Source organism: Hemicordylus capensis, chromosome 2 (genome assembly GCF_027244095.1).
Source record: "Hemicordylus capensis ecotype Gifberg chromosome 2, rHemCap1.1.pri, whole genome shotgun sequence".
Classification (NCBI taxonomy): domain Eukaryota; kingdom Metazoa; phylum Chordata; class Lepidosauria; order Squamata; family Cordylidae; genus Hemicordylus; species Hemicordylus capensis.
The window spans coordinates 357,653,005-357,674,731 of record NC_069658.1 but is presented as its reverse complement, the minus strand read 5'-3'; the positions used below and the strand labels follow the sequence as shown (position 1 = coordinate 357,674,731).

At 43.2% G+C, this 21,727-nt stretch overlaps 1 long non-coding RNA gene across 2 annotated transcripts in view; it reads left to right on the top strand.

Moving 5' to 3' along the window:
- LOC128346050 (uncharacterized) overlaps positions 1–20,895 on the top strand; it is a 33,891-nt gene extending 12,996 nt beyond the window's left edge. The window contains exons 3-4 of one of the 2 annotated variants that reach the window (XR_008316753.1): positions 17,580–17,775; positions 20,726–20,895. This is a non-coding gene — a long non-coding RNA (uncharacterized LOC128346050). The remainder of the gene's footprint in view (positions 1–17,579; positions 17,776–20,725) is intronic. The other variant, XR_008316755.1, reaches the window with a different exon arrangement.
- Positions 20,896–21,727: the final 832 nt, after the last annotated feature.

Genomic DNA, 21,727 nt, shown 5'->3' with positions numbered 1-21,727 from the left:
GCTACCTGCATTCATATATCTGTACACACGTGCATGTATTTGTGTGAATGCCTGTACCTGTATTCATTTTAAAAGTGAACCTGGGCACAGTTAGCTGCGTTCAACACAACACGTGTATCACGTGGAAACCACGGGTTCTTTCAAAGGGAATCTGAGAAGGGAGTTAGATAGTCCAAACTAACACTTGGACAGAACAATAAAATATATTTATATTTGAAGACTTTAAATATAGGCTTTGGCACATTTTCCCTTTCCACCAGGCACTGAGCCAGCTGAGCAACGGCCTGGGTCCAGCACTGCCCAGCGGCCCCTCTGAAGGCGTCATGTGCGTGTGACATCACACGCATGGGGTGTGCCCCAAATGAGCCCCCCGGCCACCCAGGCTACCAGGAACCCCTGAGTGAGCACTGGCTTGCCTAACTTTTTCAGGCAGCATTTGCTGCGCTGCCTGAAAAGATACGGAAGCATGTGCTTGGGCTCTTTGGAGCTCGAGGCCACACCCCTTTGTGCGAGCGAGCACTTCCTGGCATTGGGGGGGGGGTGTTCGGGGCTCTTCCAGAGCCTGAGCCCCCCGGGGGCTTCAGCGGCACCTACCATTGGCTGCCCGGGTTCTTTGAACCCGTTCTCCCAATATTGGCTACACCCCTGCTTTCCCCATACCTTGAAACCAAACATACTGCTTCTTTGTCCACAGTACTCAGTCAAACAGCATGCACATACAAGATCCATGTTGGTACAGGGCTGCAGTTTGACATGGCCAGAACCAGAGTCTATTAGATACTTTAAAAAAAACAACCCTTAGGTTATGCATTAATGGATCTGTACTGGAACAGAACCTGTCCATGTCAGAATCCAACATTTGTCATTCTATAATGTATTTCTAGAAGGTATAACTTTAAAAAATATATTTCCAGAATATAGACTTAGTTTAAAGATTATTTTAATGTTGAAATGGTCTTTTTTTCAACCTGACATTCCTTTAAAAGAAGTCTGCAGCTCTGAAATTTTAAGCCTGTGTGTGCTAAGATGACTATTACAGAGTTAAATATTAGACCCTTCTATTATGAGTTTCAGTTAGACTCCATCTTTGGACTTTTCTTGTCTAGTTCCTTTCAGTTTTGAAATAAATTTCTGTTCTTCCCAGCAATAAAGAACCATTTGTGTTTGTTTGCAAATAAAATTGAGTAGGAATTTGATTTTTTCTGGAGCACAGGCCTCTCTCCCGTACAAAACTGTGTAAAGAAGAAAATGTTATGTTATCAAAATCCCTGGTATCGGTATCTGAAAGAGGGCACTGTGAGACTATTGTTGATCTGATTTAATATGGCAGCAATTTCCACTGGAAATATTCCCAGAAGTAGCAGTTTCCACCACTCCTCCAGCTTTCCTAAAGCTCATTAGTCCCTTTTGTTGTTAATTCACCATTTTTTCTTTAACTGATGTCACCTGGGATTTTAATTGCTTTTTTTAAAAAAAAATGCATTTTTCCACTATTGTGAATAGTGCAATAGTCAATTAAAATAAAATAAAATCCAATGCTAGCAATTGAAGAAATTTTTCAATTCCTGCTTATTTTATGCAGCTGTACCAATTTACATACGTTGAAGATCTGGCCTGAAGATAAGGGGTATATACAAAATTCAGATTGGGATCCAGCTGGCAAGCCTCACCCTGATCTTCTGTGTATCTTTTTGCATCTGTGGGGTCATGTGCACCAGCAACACCACTACACCTGATTTGGAGCTACATGTTTGTTGTTTCTGTTTTGTCTCTCTGAACTCACGGGATCATGGGCTCACCATTTGCATGAAGCTAACGCACAAGGATATGTCACTTGGCAGAAAGCATGTTTTTAGCCTCCATGTATGTGCATGGGCCATTTGCGTGACCATGTGGTCATGCAAATGGCCCGTGTGCATGCGCAGAGGCAAGAAACATGGCCACTGCCTGTGCAGAGTGTTGGAGCTAGGACCCTGGCAGCGTCAGCTCTTGGCTGCAATGTCTCATAGTGTCCACTGGGGTGTTTTAGGGTCATGGATAAGAACATAAGAGCCCAGCTGGATCAGGCCCAAGTCCTATCTAATCCAGCATCCTGTTTCACACAATGGCCCACCAGATGCCGCTGGGAAGCCTACAGGCAGGAGTTGAGGGCATGCCCTCTCTCCTGCTGTTACTCTCCTGCAACTGATACCCAGAGGCATCCTGCCTCTGAGGCTCAAGGAGGCCTATAGCACTCCAACTAGTAGCCTTTGATAGATCTCTTCTCCATAATAAAAGTGCTGGACTCCCCCCTCTTTCTTCTTCCAGTGTTAATCTCCATTTTTGTCCCTCCAGAGATGGCTGTTTTTTTAATCTCACTCCCCTTTTAGCCTAAAGCTCAGCTTTCCTACCCTTTTGTCGCTTCTAAATAAATCTTTGCTGTTCTTCAGACTTAAAGAACTGTCTCCAGACCTCTTGCTTGGCTGAATTCTCACCAACCTGGTTTTGCTCTGCTAATGGGAGTTGAATTGCCATTCTTCCCCTACACAGAGGACCAAAATGGGCCGAAATGGGCCCAGGAGAATTGGGAGGCAGCCAGCAGGGGTAGGGGGAGCTGCTGCAGCCCCTCCCTGCAGCCGCCAAAGCCAATGCTGGAAGTAAGTACTTTGATTTTACTAACTAATATACTTAGAGAAGCCCCCCCCTCCGAACCGAGTTAGGGTTAGGATTCAAACTGAATCGGAAAAACTGGTTTTGTGCCTAGTGTAGAGAACTTCAGAGGGAAGGGGAGTTTGGGCGGGGAAAACACCCTCTCATGCAAGTGCCCATGCTGGTGTACTAGGAATGCAGCAGCTGCACATGTGCTTCCTTTGCTGCGACACAGAGTTCTGGTCAATATGCCAACCAACTCTGTTAATTCTTTGCCAGGTCATTTGGCTCTTTAGTGATCTTATTCAAAAAGGGTTTTCTTCTTCTAACAATGAGATCACCTCCTGCCTGATGTCCATCACTCTGGTAATTACACCTGTTTGTATATGAGACAAGAGTAACTGCTTACTGAAGAAATTAAATATCTCTTTGATTATCTTCTGGAGTGGGTACTTAACTTGTGAAAACAATCATGTCAATCAAATATGATATTATTTCATCAGAGGTGAACTAAAAGTTGTTTTTTGGCCTTTAATCATACTTTATCCAAATACGAAGAGCAAATATTGAGAATTAGCATAAACACACAGCAGTGGTCCTTTGCCAACTTTCTTCTTGAGAGTGCTGAATATTTGCAGAGAATTTGTTTCTGATTTCTCAGCACATTTTGGCTAGAATACAGAAGCTAGGGGAGAACATACTATTTACATATTTCAGTCTTCTGACTCCATCTGATCAATCTGTCACAAGGAAAACAGGTTTTTAAAGAAAAATCGGAGGAACCAATGTCCCATTAATTTATACGGCTGGAGCAACAGAAGATTCCCAACAGCAAGAATTGCTTTGCTAATATTGTCTACCACAACTGATCACATACTGCAAATTTCCTTTGGTCTGCATATTCATAGTTATAAATACAAAGATTAAGCCATGGTACTAGGTTATTGGTACAGTAGCAGTTAAGGCTGGGAGCTTTGAACCAGGAAATCTCCAGGCCAATATTCAACTATGTAGGCACTAGACAAAAGTACTCTTTGCTCCTGCTTCCCATCTGTTTGTTGGTTTGTTTGTTTATTCATTCATTCATATTCCAACAATCTTCATATCTCAAGGTTTATAGTACCAAGAAATATAAACAGTTAAAAGCAATTCAAACAATTAAAATATATGGGGATCATTGTTGCCTACTTTGCAGGATTCTTGTAAGCTTGCTGACTTAGTGGGAGATATTTATTTATTTACTTCTTCATTCATCCATTCATTTTTTTAATTGTTAATTTTTATACCACCTTTCATTAAAACAATCCCATGGCAGTTTAATTTACAAAACATGTAACACAATATAAGACTATAAATATTACCCAATAACAATATTGAATTGGAATATAAAAACACAAATCTTATTTAAAGTTTTAAAAACATGCACAATATAGCCATAAAAGCAGCAGCAACAAAAACACTCATATAAAAGCCTGGGTATAAAGCCAAGATTTCACTTGCTTTCGAAAACTGTGTTGGAGACTGAGGAGCAGATACCCACTGGGAGAGTATTCCAAAGTCAGTGGGCAATAACTGAGAAGGCCCTGTCCCGCGTAAATGACAGCTGAGCCTCCCTCATTGTTGGCACACAGAGCAGAGCCCACTCCAATGACCTCGTGAAACCCTTAGGAGCAGGCATTCCCTCCGGTATCCAGGCCCAAACCATTAAGGACTTTAAAGGTCAAAATCAGCAACTTGAATTGGACCAGGAAACAAATTGGCATCCATTGTAGCTCTTTCAAAATGGGTGTAATATGATCCCAGCGGGCAGCTCTGGATAAAATCCTAGCTGCCGAATTTTGCACTAGCTGCAGGTTCCAAATATTCTTCAAGGGCAGCCACATGTAGCATGTGTCATAGTAATCCAGCTGTGACATGAATAAGGCATGGGTAACAGTGGCCTGATCTGCATTCTTGAGAAAGGGACACAGCTCATGCACTAGCCGAAGCAATGCAAAGGCACCCCTGGCCACCGCATCCACCTGAGCTTCCAAAAGGAGAGCCGGGTGCAACAATACCCCCAAGCTGGGTCCAAGTAATACTGGAGAGCAACATGTGGCAATGATGCATCGGTGGGCAGGGCACCTGGCACTATGTGGTTGGCAGAATCTGGGTCAGTGATGCTTTTTTTGTCTGTTTTGCACCGTGCTCCACTGGGACTTGAGAGAAAATCTTTTTTTAAGAACAATATGTGTGTGAACCTTTTAAGCTTGTGTGGTGCTGTTTGTGGTTCTGCCATAGGGAATAATGAGGATTTCTTATGGGTAGTGCCTAGGGACTCCAAAATAGGTTGGGTGGCACATCAACGTAATTAGGCAACTTTTAATGATTCTTTTTTAGGGTCCGAAGGTCAAGGGACGGGCTCGAGCCTGTCAGCAGCCTGAGGGGAACTCATTTGCAGAGTGGAGTCCCAGGTTATGATTTCCTATTGCTGCTTTTGGCAGCTCAGATTAACATGATTGGATTGGGTTCAAATTCTATTATTATGTCTATGAATTAGATTATTCTTCTTCAAAGATAGGAGGAGACATAAGGAAAGGAGTTCCTTACATGAAGCACATATGACTTTCACATAATAGGCTTTAATCCAAGCCTACATTAGTTTCAGATGGGCTGATCCATAATATAATGAGATCTGTCACACACAAGTCATCTCATTGCAATGGAAATATGAATAGACCATTGCATTATTTGTAATGTGGCAGACAGGTATTGCTATTTATATAGGAAAGACATGATGTGAAATGAATGTCCCATTTCATGTGGCGTTCATATTGCATATTAATGTGATTAGAGAGCATTTGTCAATGTAATCAGTATGATCTTTCCCAACCTGAAGACATTTGATAGGAAGGTAAGGTTCAGGGCTCCTTTTATTCCCATGTGCTCAAGTGAGCAAGGATCTATCTCCTATTTGCAGAGACTAGAATACTTTATGACTATGACTCTTTTTCTATAGAGGAAAAATGTTAGGATGGGATTCTTTCTGAGTTTGCTTAAGTGCTGTCTTTGAGGGCAGAACTCCACACTGTAATATAGAATTGCATCCCTGTGCTGTTTCCTGTGTTGCCATTGGGGCATCATGGGTGTAGAATGCAAAATAGAAATGCAGTGTTATTATTGCCGTGTGGTCCAGCCACAATCCTATGTAGTTGTCTAGAGCCTTTGCTCTGTGCTCTGTAAGATTACCCAGGCGCAAGGAGCTTCATCTCTCTCAGTCAATCCAGACTAAGCAGCAATCCCCTTTGCTTTTAGTTCAGATTACCAGGGCTGCCACCATGGAATAGAAATGTTCTAAGATGGGTCTTTGTACATAGATAAAAGTAACATAGGCCATATAGGCAGAAGAGGCCCATGTGTCTTTTCACCTAGCAACCGTCTTTCCACAATGCATCGCCTTCAAGAATTTATCTCCTGAACATTGATCTCCATTTGAAGTGCAAAACCCCTACAAGCTGATGAACCTCTGAGAATTGAGTTATCTTGCATGCTTGGAAGGAACATAAAACCTTTATGAACTAGAGGAAAGTTTGGTTGTTTGAGTGACACTAGCAGTGCCATCTCTTGGTCCAGAACATTTCTCCCTCGCCCTCTATAACATGTAGTACAACTTACCCTGTGTCCTGCCATCACCATCCTATGTATCGGCCCACCTCCAGCTCTGCAACATCAGCTGCCATGGAAGGGGCAAAGAAACACACATGAAACACACACAGTTTTACTGTCCGTTATTATGTATTTATTTATTTATTACCTTTTTTATCCTGCTCTTCCTCCAAGGAGCCCAGAGCGGTGTACCACATACTTGAGTTTCTCCTCACAACAACCCTGTGAAATAGGTTAAGCTGAGAGAGAAGTGACTGGCCCAGAGTCACCCAGCTAGTATCATGGCTGAATGGGGATTTGAATTCGGTTCTCTCCTATCCTAGTCCAGCACTCTAACCACTACACCACATTGGCTCTTATGGAAACTTATGCAAACTCTTATGCAGAGTTTGCAGAAGAATTTGTCACATTTTGGCAGCAGCTCTGTGTTTTTTATAAGATGTGGTTTTCAGAAGATGTAGTCTAGATGAAACCAGAAAATGTGGGCATGTTTGCTGCTCTGATGTCTGAATGATCCAGCACAAGCTTTACATGTAGCTGCTATATCTACTGATATTTTGACTGTTTCCTGATGTCAGGATACAGAGTAAATTTTAGAAGTCTGAAGATGTGTGTCTGGCATAGTTTTTTATGTTTTGCTTCACACACTCATGCATGCATGCATGCATTCATCCGTTCATTTTTAATATTTATTTATACCTCACCCTTCCAGTGCACTATTGCTCAGAGCAGCTTACAATATTAATAAAACAGATACAATATAGAACAATGACAACAACAACAACAACAACAACAACAAAGAATTTAAAAGCTACAATACCAGGCTAAGAACCACAATTAAAATGAGACATTAAAAAAATTGAAATTAAAAGTCCTCTACTACTACTACTACTACATTTTATATACTGCTTTCCAACTAAAGTTCTCAAAGCAGTTTACTTACACTAACAAAATTAATAAATTAGATGGTTTCTTGTCCCCAGAAGGTTCACAGTCTAAAAGGAAACACAAAGTAGACACCAGCAATTGCCACAGGAGGGATGCTATGCTGGAGCTGAATAGGGTGAGTTGCTCTCCCCCTGCTTAATATAGAGAATCACTACTTTCACAAGGTGATTAAAAGGTTATCAATAAAAGTTAAACACTAAGAAACCTACCAGATATAAGCAGTGGATGAAATATTTAAAAGCCTCTCTAAAAAGAAGTGTCTTCAGTTGTTTCTTAAAAACTCTGAGGGAAGAAGCATAGTAAATTTCTAAAGTTGAGGGGCCACAACCAAAAAGGACCTGTCTCTAGTCCCTGCCAGCCAGATCTCCGTTAATGGTGGGGCTATAAGCAGGGTTTCAGATGCTGAACGGAGGGCCCTGGCAGGTTCATATGGGTGAATGCAGTCCAAAAGGTACCATGGCCCCAAGCCATGTAGGGCTTTAGAGATCAAGACCATCACCTTTCTAGTACATGTGTCAGGGCCGGCTCAAGGGGTTTTGGTGCCCTTGGCCAAAATAGTCCCTGGTGCCCCCCCATCCACACACCCATATCTGATGTCACCAAGCCCCACCCCCTGACAATGCCTCCGCCACTCCTGCAGCAGAGCCAGTCTGTTCACTACATATAAATATGATGAATATTTGTATACCACTTTTCAACAAGCAGACCTCACATACATTTTCTGGGCTGGCTGCACGGAGTTCCTCTGCTCCACAAATTGGCAAGATCTGGACAGATCTAGACAGTAAGAGCCTCTTGTTCCACTACAGGATTGGTCTCTGGGTTAACCCTGGGCACCAGTTGTTCCTTTTGCATGGCATCACGGGTGCTTGAGAGCAATGCAAGTGACTGGTCCTCAGTGAGGTTTGGTGGGTCTGATTGTGGGGCTTCTGGATCCCTAGATGCCATCTCATTAGATCTTGCTTGAGCCTGGCTGCATGTGACCACACTGACACAGGCATGCCGGGCAGCCTGGTTGCTCAGATCATTTCCAATCAAAACAGGAGTTTGTAAATCCTTGTGCACAGTGACTGTCCAGGGACCCTACCAGTCCCAGTACTTTAGGCAAATATTGGCAAGCGGGAGGTGCGCCACTGCACTTTCAAAGGGTTTAACTGCTCAGCTTCTCTCATGCACAATAATCTCTGGTCTTACATGGCTTTCATGCACAGAGGTAATGTCAGTGCCAGAGTCTCTCCATCCCCTTTCCACCATTCCATGTATGTATGTATGTATGTATGTATGTATGTATGTATTATTATTATTATTATTATTATTATTAATAATAATAATAATAATAATAATTCAATTTCTATACCGCTCTTCCAAAAATGGCTCAGGACAGTTTCCTGATTTGGAATGGCTCAGGGCGGTTTCCATCATGCTTTCCTGATGCTCATCAGGAATGGCATTTGAATCTGTGATGCAAACACCCACAAGGAAGTCTTGTTGGGGGTTGTCCAGTTCATTTGAGGTTGGGGCAGCTTCTGGGGTCCAGATAGCTGATGGGGTGGCTTGCTCAGGAAGGGCCCCAGCAGGGATCTGCACCTTACTGAATCCCCCAAACTGACTCCTAATACTCTGACTAAAACCGAACAGAAATCACATTCATCTGTGTGTTTATTTACTCTGTTCCACCTTCTCCATGCAACCTGGTTCTGGCTCTCAGTCAGCTTCTAGCAAAGTTCTTGAAAAACAATTCAATTTCAATCCCATCCACTACTGGCCATTAGTGATGAAACGGGGGTGACTCTATGCTTTCCTGGGATCTACCCTCAGTAGACAGATTGCTCTGATCCCAAATCTAGGAGCACACCATTCCTTCAAGGTAGGCTGCCACCAGTTGAAGACTGATCTAAGCTACTGACCAGGATTAGACACTGCTTCAACAACCTAGATCTGTCTCACTTGGGACTTACAGGCCCTGTACAGCCAGAGTCCACACAACCCAGCTCTAGACAACAATATTTTATTTTGAAAACAACTCAACAGTAGTGAATGACCTTATGAGGCACATGGGGGAAAGTTTTGCAAGTAACCTTCCAGAACCTGTTAAATCAGACTGAAGCCACTTCTAAGTATCTGAACTTTATTAAGAAACAAGGGTTGCACACAGAATAAGGAACTGGGAGGAAGTAGGTTGAAATTGGAAGTTTAAAAAGGCACCTAGAAATGCAAAAGAAAATACAAAAAGCATTTATTAACTGACTAGCACTGAGCTTTACTTTAGTCTATCAGTAGGCAGGTCCTTGCCTGAGAGCGTTAATCTCTACAGCTTCTCCCAGTGGAACTGGTGATCCTGTTGATGCCCTGGTTGAGAATTGGAACAACTTGCTCACCAGGGCAGTAGACACGATTGCTCCCAAGCATCACCTCCGACCCGCTTCAGAATTGGCCCCTTGGTATACAGAAGATCTACGGGGGCTGAAGCGGCAAGGTAGGTGACTGGAGCGCAAGTGGAGGAAGACTCGACTCAAAACTGACAGATTGTGACATAGAGCACATCTAAAGATCTATGCTCAGGCAATACATGCGGCAAAGAGGTGGTTCTTTTCTGCCCGTATCGCCTCTGCAAATTCACGTCCAGCGGAGTTGTTCAGGGTTGTGAGGGGATTAGTTTCTGCCCCCCCCCCCGAACCAGAATTTGGAGTCATCAGTTACCTGCTGTGATGTGTTTAAAGAGTTTTTCGCAGATAAAATCTCTCGGATTTGGGCCAACCTAGATGGGGACTCCACAATTAATTTGATGTCTGAGCTGGAGGTGCCCAACGACTCCTCTTATGTGATTCGACTGGATCGGTTTCAGTTTGTGACTCCTGAGGATGTGGACAAGCTGCTTGGAGCGGTGAGGCCTACCACTTGTTCTTTTGACCCTTGTCCAACATGGCTTGTTCTATCTAGCGGGGAGGCTGTTGTAAACAGCCTGGTGGATATCATAAATGCTTCTCTGAGGAAGGGCAGGATGCCTCCTTGTCTTAAGGAGGCAATCTTTAGACCTCTTCTAAAGAAGCCTGCATTAGATCCCTCGCAGTTGAGCAATTATAGGCCTGTTTCCAACCTCCCATGGCTGGGCAAGGTAACGGAGAGGGTGGTGGCCTCTCAGCTCTAGGCGGTCTGAGGAAACTGATTATCTAGACCCATTTCAAACTGGTTTTCGGGCGGGCTATGGGGTGGAGACTGCCTTGGTCGGCTTGATGGATGATCTCCAATTGGAAATTGACAGAGGAAGTGTGACTCTGTTGGTCCTTTTGGATATCTCGGCAGCTTTCGATACTATTGACCATAGTATCCTTCTGGAACGTCTGAGGGTGTTTGGGGTAGAAGGCACTGTTTTACAATGGTTCCGCTCCTACCTCTCAGATAGATTCCAGATGGTGTCGATTGGAGACTGTTTCTCTTCAAAATCTGAGCTTAACTATGGTGTCCCTCAAGGCTCTGTACTTTCTCCAATGCTTTTTAACATCTACATGAAACTGCTGGGAGAGATCATCAGCGGATTTGGAGCTGGGTGTTACCAGTATGCTGATGACACCCAGATCTACTTCTCCATGTCAACTTCTTCAGGAGCTGGCATATCCTCCCTAAATGCCTGTCTGAAAGCAGTAATGGGCTGGATGAGGGAGAATAAACTGGAGCTGAATCCAGAGAAGACAGAGGTACTTATTGTGCAGGGTGAGAACTCTAGAGACAATTTTGATCTGCCTGTTCTAGATGGGGTCACACTTCCCCAAAAGGAACAGGTTCACAGTCTGGGAGTACTTCTGGATTCACACCTCTCCCTGATTTCTCAGGTTGAGGCGGTGGCCAGGGGTGCTTTCTATCAGCTCTGGCTGATACGCCAGCTGCGCCAGTTTCTCGAGATCAATGACGTCAAAACTGTGGTACGTCTGGTGGTAACCTCCAGACTTGACTTTTGTAATGCACTCTATTTGGGGCTGCCTTTGTACATAGTCCAGAAACTTCAGTTGGTTCAGAACACGGCAGCCAGGTTGGTCTCTGGGTCATCTCGGAGATACCATGTTACTCCTTTACTGATGGAGTTACACTGGCTGCCAATAGGTTTCCAGACAAAATACAAAGTGCTAGTTATAACTTACAAAGCCCTAAACAGCTTAGGCCCTGGGTACTTAAGAGAGCATCTTCTTCGTTATGAGCCCCACTGCCCATTGAGGTCATCTGAGGAGGTCCGTCTCCAGTTACCGCCAACTCGTGTGGTGGCAACACAGAGACAGGCCTTCTCGGTCGCTGCCCCGAGATTGTGGAATGCACTCCCTGCTGGGATGCGATCCTCACCATCTCTGGCAATTTTCAAAAAACACCTGAAAACCCTTCTTTTCACCCAAGCTTTCTCAGCTTTCTAAATTGTGGGGGTTTTAATTTCTGGTGTATTTTAAAATTCAAAACCCAATTTTGGGGTTTTTAATCACTGTAATTGCTTAATTGTTGTTTTAGAATGTTTTAAAATTGTTAATTGTTATATTGTTTTTTAATTTGTTTTTGCTCTTTACTGTTTTAGTGGTGTGTTTTAATTGTAAACTGCCCTGAGCCATTTTGGAAGGGCGGTATACAAATCAAATAAAAATAAATAATAAAATAAATAAACATCCATTTGCAAATGAAAAAGGATAAACACTGGCCAGGCCATTGTCCTCTAGCTTTAAAGCCATGAGGGTGGGGGCGAGCTCACACCTGTCCTAGTTCAAAGAGAGTCAGCGTGGTGTAGTGGTTAGAGTGCTGGACTAGGACCGGGGAGGCCCTAGTTCAAATCCCCATTCAGCCATGAAACTAGCTGGGTGACTCTGGTCCAGTCACTTCTCTCTCAGCCTAACCTACTTCACAGGGTTGTTGTGAGGAGAAACCTAAGTGTGTGGTACACCGCTCTGGGCTCCTTGGAGGAAGAGTGGGATATAAATGTAAAATAAATAAATAAATAAATAAATAAATAAATAAATAAAAATACCCCTACTTTCAACCCAGAAGCGGACTGGTAACCAGTGAAGCTGCTGCAGGATGAGTGTAGCACTGCGGAAGTGAGTTGCACCCACCAGCATCCTAGCAGCAGCATTCTAGTCCAGCTGAAGCTTCTGAACTGTCTTCAAGGGCAGCCCCATGTAGAGCACATTGCAGTAGTCCAATCTAGATGTCACCTGACTGAGGCCAGTCCAACTTCTCCAAGTAGGGTCGCAGCTGGCACATCAGACATACCTGCTAAAAAGTACCTCTGCACACCGCTGCTATTTGTTTCTACAAGGACAGTCTTAGATCCAGAAACACCCCCCAAGCTGCAGACTTTGTCTTCCAGGGGGAGTGTGGCCCTGTCTAAGACCAGATTTACTTCACTACATGGACAATCAGTTCTACCAACCCAGAGCACTTGCGTGTTATCTGGATTAAGTTTCAGCATGATTGCCCTCCACCAGCTTGTTTGTTCACATCTAGCTGTATAGTGTGCAGTCCTACCTTTATTAAAACCTCTTTAGCTCCTTTTAGATCTTTAATTCTATGTTGACAGAGTGCATGAAAGATACAGTAGCAAGGTGCAGCTGGTCCATTATCTAACTGCCACATCTTCAGCCAAAAGTCTGAAAGGGGTTCTGACACAGAGTTCCTTATTGTAGATAGGAACTCTTTCACACCTTTGGCTGAACATGTGAATTGGGTCAGTTCGACCCATTCAAACTCAAATGACTGATTCAAACTCAAATGGTCTCAAATACGCAAATGGCTTCTGCACATGTGTGGAGGTCATGCAAATGGCCAGAACTGGGCCACTGGCCCACACTGCTGGAGGAAAGCACCAATGGGGTTTAGAGGAGCCACCACTGCCCGCCGCCTTTGAAACCAGTATGGTGCCCTCTTCCCACCCCTCTGGCCACCCTTAGAATCCTTTACAGAAAATAGTCCCCTTTGTTTGTAAAGGGGGATCTTTGCTGAATTCCCCTTTACAAGCAAAGCCCCTCGAATTTGGTCAAATCGGTTCAACCTGGTTTGACTGAACAGACTGGATTGCTGGCCAGTTTAACTGAACCACCTTGCAGACCATCAGTTCGATTCAAATTTGGTTCTAATTCGAACCGAACCACCAAAACCAGTTCCATGCACACCCCTAGTAATATTGGCCTTCATTACCATGGAGTTGAAGGGATGACTGAGATAATATATGTGAATCACTTCAAACACTAAAGTATGACACAGATGCTAATATTGCAACACTTATTTTCAAATTCAAAACTGCATTTGGATATTCCATTTCTGATATCTGACATTATTTCACTTGAAAACAGTGAGATATTTCCTGTGGTAAAGGCCTTGCTTTGTGGTAGTGGTGGTGGGGCACTCTATGTGTCTATTAATATGTATCTCTTCTGAGCTCAAAGTATATTTTTCTAACTCTATGATATCATGCCATTTTTGGTTGAGTGTGTTGCTACTGGCTTGTATTGTGGAGTTCCAGAGTTTTCCCATGATAAGAAGCAGAATGTCTCTAAAAATCTTCTTGCTCTTATTGTTCAGAGAAGTGTTGCTGTCTTTCATCACTGCAGCCATAGCTCATAGGTTAGAAATGCTGCTCACTGATAGATTAAGCCTGACAGGACTGAATTTTTTCTCTCTGATAAATCTTCATGGTTGGTGGTGCTGGATGATTGCATGAATTGGGTGAAATAGCACTGGATAGCTTTCAATTGTTTCACCCTAAATCCTAAATATATCTTCAGTCTGTGATGCTCAACAATCTGTTGATTATATTTCTGGCCATTTACAGGAATGCTGCATGCTAGCTTCTGAAATAAATACTGAAGGAAATACACACACACACACACACACACACACACACATTTGATATTTATGAGGGTTATTTTAATTGCTATGGATATATGTTACTTCTTGACTGAATTATTTAGATGCAATGGTCAGTAAAATCAAGAAACCATTTCCAATTTTTATGCTACATGGTGTACACATCCTTTTAAAAAACCACAAACCTCCAAGGAAAAATACTCCAAACAGTGTGTTTGTCTTTATTATCCTTTATTGAAAATACACACAATACACATAACTCCACTATACCAAAACTAAATTCACACTACAATATTGTCTTGGTGTAAATACTACCTATCACAGGATAACTCTGTGGTACTTGTAACTACTATACATATTAAGGCAAGCCTGGGCTGGGCTGCCGGTGAGAACGGCTGGCATCCATGCGGGTCCCAGCAGTCCCGTGACACCAAACCCAGCGCCAAAGCCCGGCCCTTAGCTGAGCTTAAATGCACAAAGACACCCTTAACCTGGCTGCCGGGATCATGTTTCAGCCTGAGCTGCTCTCACTGACACAGAGATGGGCACATAGAACACCTGTCCCCTGAGGGAATCCCCCAGTGTACTGTGGGATACCTGGAGGCTGGGAGAACGTGTCCTGGCCTCTGTGCGGCCAGCACCAGCACGGGTTGTGTGGGCACGCAGCTTGTGCACCACAGGGGCAAAAAGCAATCATCTGGGGGAAGGTAAGTTGAACCTGGCCTCTCCCCTCCCCGCCTGCCCGCCTGCCCACCCGTGTAGTCGTGTGATGAATAGCCCCATTGTCTGTTACAATCATCAGCATGAGTTGTTTGCCATTTTTTTAACTTTAAGGACTCCAGCAACATTTTGTCTTACAATGAAAATGTGCAAGTCCAACTGCTCTCCGACAGCAACATCCATTCATTCCAGAATCTGTATAACTATATGTCCACAGAAAACAAATGGTTTTATAACTTATTTATTGCTATTTAATAAACACACAAGAAACACATAATCAAAAGTACTTTGGTGAGACCCTCTAAAGATATACTGCAATATGCAAATACCAGTTGTAGAGGAGCAACAGCAGGAGAGAGGGCATGCTCTCGCCTCTTGCCTGTGGACTTCCCAGAGGCATCTGGTGGGCCACTGTGTGAAACAGGATGCTGGACTAGATGGGCCTTGGGCCTGATCCAGCAGGGCTGTTCCTTATGTTCTTATGTTCATGTCATAAGTTAGGGTTAGAGAATAACACACACCCTGGCCCCCCATTGCATGTGAGTGACTTCTTTATCTGCTTCACAATACTTTATAATCATGAATGGAATTAATGGCATTCCCTCTGTGGTGTTCACACTTTAAAAATCCATTATTATACTGAAATAAATGAATTGGGAGAATGGGTTGCCCTCCCTGTAGCAATATGAAAAGAGCCACTGGAGGCAGACTAGTTAACGTATATGTTCTGGGAGGAACCAGAAAGAAGTTAAGGGCAACACCCACTTCCTGCCTAGCTAGAGAAGAGAGAGGCCACAAATGAAGTGAGCCTTTTTAATTTAAATAAAATATAAAGTTTGTTAGCCGACTTTCCTTAAGGAAATTATGCTTATGTTATCATGGCATCCTGTGTGTTGGGGATGTGCACAGACCATGGAGGCGTGGTCCGGCACTGGGGGGAGTGTGACTTTAAGGGCGGGGGGTAGTACTTACCCACTCACCCCTGTCGCTCTTCCCCCTCCAGCGCTGGACTTTTCTAAAATGTTTTTGGGGCAGCAGAGTTCCTCCCTGCCGCCCCTGCCCCCGTCGTTGTCTTCCAAGTCTACAAGCAGTAAAAGCTGGCACCACGCATGCGCCCGTTGTGGCGCGTGTGTGCCTGTTGCTGCCACCGGTGCACGTGCCGCAACGAGCACATGAGTGGTGCCAGCTTTTACTGCTTGTAAACTTGGAAGACAACGATGGCGGCAGGGGTGGCAGGGAGGAACTCTGCCGCCCCAAAAACGTTTTATAAAAGTCCAGCGCCAGAGGGGGAAGAGCGGTGTGTGGGGGGGAAGTACTACCCCCCCACACACACCCTTAAAGCCACACACCCCCTGCCGAACCGCCGGACCGGCTGAATTCCAGACCGGTCTGGAGGCCTTTTGCATGGCCCTGGACCAGTCCTTGCACACCCCTACTGTGTGTATGTCCATGACTTGGGGTGTGCATGGAACTGGACTGCACCAGTTTGGTCCAGCACCTCCTCGAACCTCCCTGGTTTGGTTCGGTCCAGTCTGGCATGACCCATGCCACGCAGAGGACCATTGTGCAGGTACAGCAGCCTCCGAAATGGCCACTGGGCCAGGGGGGAAGGCTGACAACCAGCCAAAGAATGGCCGAACAGCCAGGTTTTTTAAATAAGGGAGGCCAGCGTGGGAAGGGGGAATTTCCACTGACCCTCCGCCCGCCGCCACCACCTCGGACAACTTTCCCAGAGGGGGGTAAGTTTTTTGGGGGGGAGAATAAATTTTTTTAAAACCTCATGAAAGGTTTTTCATGAAAGAAGTGGGGGTCAGGCTGAACAAGTGGTGCTTCGGTTGGACCCCTGTCGAACTGTACTGGTTCGACATCCAACATGTTTGACATCAAACCTGTTTGCACATCCCTATCCGTGACGTGCGTGTCTGTGTCCCCACTATTGACTTCATAATGCCTGGACCAATATGAACCAAATTAGGTACAGTTGTAGTGAGTGACACAAAGGGAAACCTCAAAGGAATAGTTTGTGATAATGTCATCCATCCCAATTCAAGATGGCAGAAGTGTAAATATTTGAGGCTTAAGTGGGCTAATTTGTGAACCACCTAACTAATTTCAACCAAATTTGCTACAGCTGTAGGGGCACATAGGACACCTCAATGACATTGTTTGTAATGATGTCATCCACCCCAATTCAAGATGGCAGACATATGAATGTTTGAGGCATGAGTGGGCTAACTTGTGAACCGTCTAACTGATTTGGACCATATTTGGAACAGTTGTAGTGAGTGACACATAGGGACACCTCAGTAGTATAGTTTATGATGACACCATCCACCCCAATTCAAGATGGCAGACATGTGAACATTTGAGGCGCAATTGGGCTAATTTGTGAGGATGGTAATTATCAATTAAGATTATAATGAAAGGGAAGAAAGGGAAGTGTTTTAACTTGAGATGATTCCTAACTGATGCAATATGATACTCACATGTGTTTTCAGAACTAGTAATCCCTAGTATAGCAGGGAAATGGTATATCACCAGGGAAGAATGGAAACCTTGCAGAGAGGGTTTCTTGTGGGGATCTAAAGGAAAAGAAAGATGATTCAGGGTTTAGAGTAAGGTTTCTTGGTGCTCTCAGGAGCCCTGATGATATCAGGTGTTTCCTAAAGCTTGGAATCAATCTGGAAAACAGGAGAAGGTCTTTATGCAGGGCTGGAGAGGCACATAACAAAGCAATGATAGCCACACAATAATGGAAGAGAAGGAGCTTGTCAAATGGAATGTCATGCCCTCACTCACAGAGAGTGAAGAGGAGGAGGAAGTTGGCCAGCAGAAGCAGAGGCACCCGAAGGGGAGAGCTTGACAGTTGGATGCAGGGCTTTGCAACCTGATTTGCAGTAATCATCTCCCAAGCAGATGATCATCTCCCAGAAAAAGGGCCAGCAGTACAAGAAGTATGTGTGGAAAGTGAAAACTTTGAGTCGTCAAAGCAAACAGGTAAGTTGCTGTAAAGAGCACAGATTCTACTAAACCACTTGTCTGGCTATCTGATGGTCACCAATGTCCATACATTATCACTGACAAATTAGTTGCTGATGATGACTGTCTCTAGATCCCCTCTGTTGTTCATGAGTGAGCTGAGCAGTATTAACCTGAGGTGAAACAACTGAATTGGTTGAAATAAACTGAAGTAACCAGTTCCTTTCACAGATGCATAGCAACAAGATAGTCTGGAACTTTCAAGCAACATTTTGTTTTATTTTGTTTTAATGTGTTCATAGACAAGTACAGATTAATTATATGACTTTACGAAACTGTAGAAACTCAATTTACACCAACCAAAGGAAGTAGAGCAAAGAATACATAAAACTCCAATTAGACTCAAAATTATTATCTAAATTTAGAGGAGATACGTATGCTATAAGTCTATATCTTTACAATGCTATGTGAAGAAGCCTGATAACAGTGAAAGGAAATCTGTAAATGCCATCCTTAACTAAGAGCTAAACAAATCAATTTGATTAATGCATTATAGTCTCTTTTCCAATCACATTTTTATATGAAGGAAAAATTTCTTAGGGGATTATTAATCTCTTTATCCACTAGGTAGAAATGGTTGGAAATTTTTATCAGGATCCTAAAATGTGCTTTGATGGAACTCAGTCATTAAGCCCAGGGCCAAAGGGCTTCCCATGGGTGGGGAATAAATTTAATGATTATGAAGGCATTTATGTCCTGTGCAGGAAGCTTAGCTGGTTGCTTTTGCCAAGTCATGACCTGCAGATAAGAGTGAAAGTCTTGTACAACCAATTGTAGTGTATAATCCTTCGCTCTCCTAATCTAAAAATCCCAACATACTCAGTTGTTGGCCTACTTGGGTTATCTGCAATTCACAGAGTTTGCAAAAAACGGAAACATGCCATCTACCCCTGCTAACTGAGCAAAGTAAAGTAAAAGTTGTGCCGTTTAGTCGGTGTCAACTCCTGGTGACCACAGAGCCATGTGGTTTTCTTTGGTAGACTACAGGAGGGGTTTACCACTGCCATCTCCCACACAGTATAAGATGATGCCTTTCAGCATTTTCCTATATATAGACCTCTTAAAGAGAGATACCTTTTAAAGTGATGATTCTCTTATATTTATCAGGCAAGAGTAACTGGTTCTTTGCAACTCCAGTACAACAGCCCACCACTGGGCCCTTATGTTCCTTTTTAGATTATGAGCCTTCTGAGGACAGGGGAGCATCTTATTTATGTATTATTTATTTTTCTACATAAACCACTTTGAGCAGTCACACAACCCTGGACCTGGGTAAAAGACTAGGTAAACATTCCAGGCTACTTGGGGAGGCAGTGCCAGGATTGGCCTTGAACCTGGCACTTCACATGAGCAGCCCTACCCAGGTAGGGGATAAATAAGATGGTCCCCAGGTAGGGCTGCTTGTGTGAACAGCCTCTGTTTTTCAGGACAAAAGAAACAGGAAGTGAGTTAATGCAGATACTTAATACAATGTTCAAATACTCCATGTTGAAATATTTTTGTTGTTATCACTACAGACCCCACTCTTTTGCCTGCAGAACCCCTTTTTTGCCCTGAATCGATTCAGATTCAGAAAATTCGGGTACAAATAGAATCTGGGGTGATTCAGTGGGGGGAGATTCGGACCCAAAACAAATTGAGGGTGATTCAATTTGGGTACAAATTGAATCAAAGAAATTGATTTGTGCACATCCCTAACATAAAATAAAATAAAATAAAATAAAATAAAATAAAATAAATATTCCTGGTTAATAAAGATGGAGCATATGAGTAAATGCTTTTGAAATCAAGGAGAGTTTCAAAAGCACTTAGTGATACTGCAGGGGGCAGCTTCTCTGAGGGTACAACAACAACAACAGGGCTTCTGCAATATCTTGCATTAATCTAAGCAGCTATTTGGATCAGGTTCATTACCTGCCAATGACATATTTGCTGGTTGCAGATTCCTAGCTGCTTCTAGTTTCATCTTGTTCAGCTTCCATACTTCCTATTTCTCAACTCCATTGGTCAGTGCAGTCCTCTGACAGCCTTTGTCTGATTGCTCCCCCATCTTTTCTCACCTCTGAATTGGTGTAGATGCAGCATTAGGCAAGATAGTAGTACTTCTAGAAGCTCATTACTCATTACTTGCAGAACTTGAAAATCTACATCCATAAGATGCAGAATTTCTCCAGGGGTTGGTGGGTTTTTTGTTTTGTTTTTTGTTTTTAAAAAAACATAATTCCTGTAAAATTCTAGGGGGGAAAGCCAGATTCCTGCAAAATAGAATGTCTGTGGTCACAAAATTGCAGAACTAAATTAATGCCATATTAGAAGTAATAGGTTTGTAAGTTAGAAGTCAGCAACTCAATAAGTCTATGTCCTCGACATTCCAAACAATCAATCACTGGAAATAAAACAGATCTATAGACATAAATCTTCCCACTGAAATCAGAGGTGCTTCTTTCCCAACAACCAGGAATTAATCTCACGAGCCATGAGAGTACAGCAGTCACTTGTTAATGAGTTATTGATTGTTTTAATTAAACCTTACTGGTATCATATTTTGAATCTGAATGAATGTATCATTAAACTAATTAATAGCATAACAATAACTAGGATAGCTTGAAATGGCAATTAATCTTTGTCACATGGTCCTCTGGAAGAATCTATAGCTTGGTTGTGATATAAAGCTTGAGGGTATCTTCAATACTGCAGCTATGATGGGAAGGATTGGGGATTTTAGTACATTAATGTTGAAAGATAACGGAAGGCCCACTCTGGGACCATTGGACATTCATATGAATAGCAAGCAATCTTTCATTTTGCTCGGAATTCTCATAGTTTGACTATTCCCATGAATTAATAAAATGTCACTTACAGGCTAATTGCTGAGTATTTTATCTGAATATCACACTTGCTCTTTCAGATAGATAAAGACATGAAAAGAAAATTCTTTTTAATGGAGAAGCATTAGGTATGTTAACTTCTGAAACCTTATTATCTATGACTGCTTTAAGAGACTGAGTCCATGGGGATTTTACCAGGCTTCAATCAACGGTGATATTGGCTGTTGTAACCCACTAATGAGAAACACTTTAGCAAAATAAATGAATAAATAAATTCAACCATTCCCTGCTGGTGTAGTAGGATGACTTTGTTTTATGATTTGCATCAAGCAAAAGAGCCACAGACATTAAAAGAACTGCAGGTGTGGGGCAAGTACCAAAGATGGGATATAGATGTATATGGATAATACGATTCTGTGAGCATAATCAAGTAGTTAATCTTCCCAGAGATATCATGAAGCCACCTTTTCCATTCCAGAAGATAGTTTTTATGGCACAAATATGTGTCTTAGTCCCACAGTAATTTTTCACACTCTCAAAATTTTCACTAAGAGAAAAAACTTGTCCACTGTCCAGCAGATAGTTAATTCCATTTCTTCTCTCAAAGATAGGGAAACACCTTTTTATCTGGCAACAGTGCAAACATATCACCCTGTTTCTAAGGCCATGTTTGCATGGACAGTTTTCCATGTTCTTCTTTAGAGTGCTTTAGCAATAACCTGGGAGTGTGAGTATATCTTTGCACCCAAACCCCAAGGAGACACAAGACACAATCTTATGGTAAAATGGGCCACAATTTATTGAAACGTAGTTAACTGGAATGTAAACAGATTGAACTGGGATTGGCACTCTACCCCCATAGTGTGGTTTTGGATGGCTGGCCCACGTGGCACTGCCTTAGCCTAGATGACACAGGTGATTCCGGGCAGCCCCATTGCTCTAGAGTGGAGGCTGCCCATCTTAGCCAACCTAAAGTCAGGTTTCTGTCATTGGCAATGCCCCCTTCCCCCCAGACCGCCTAGCCTCTTGGAAGAATGTTGCCTGACAGAGTGGAGTGGCTAAGTCAGCATCCCTGATCCGCC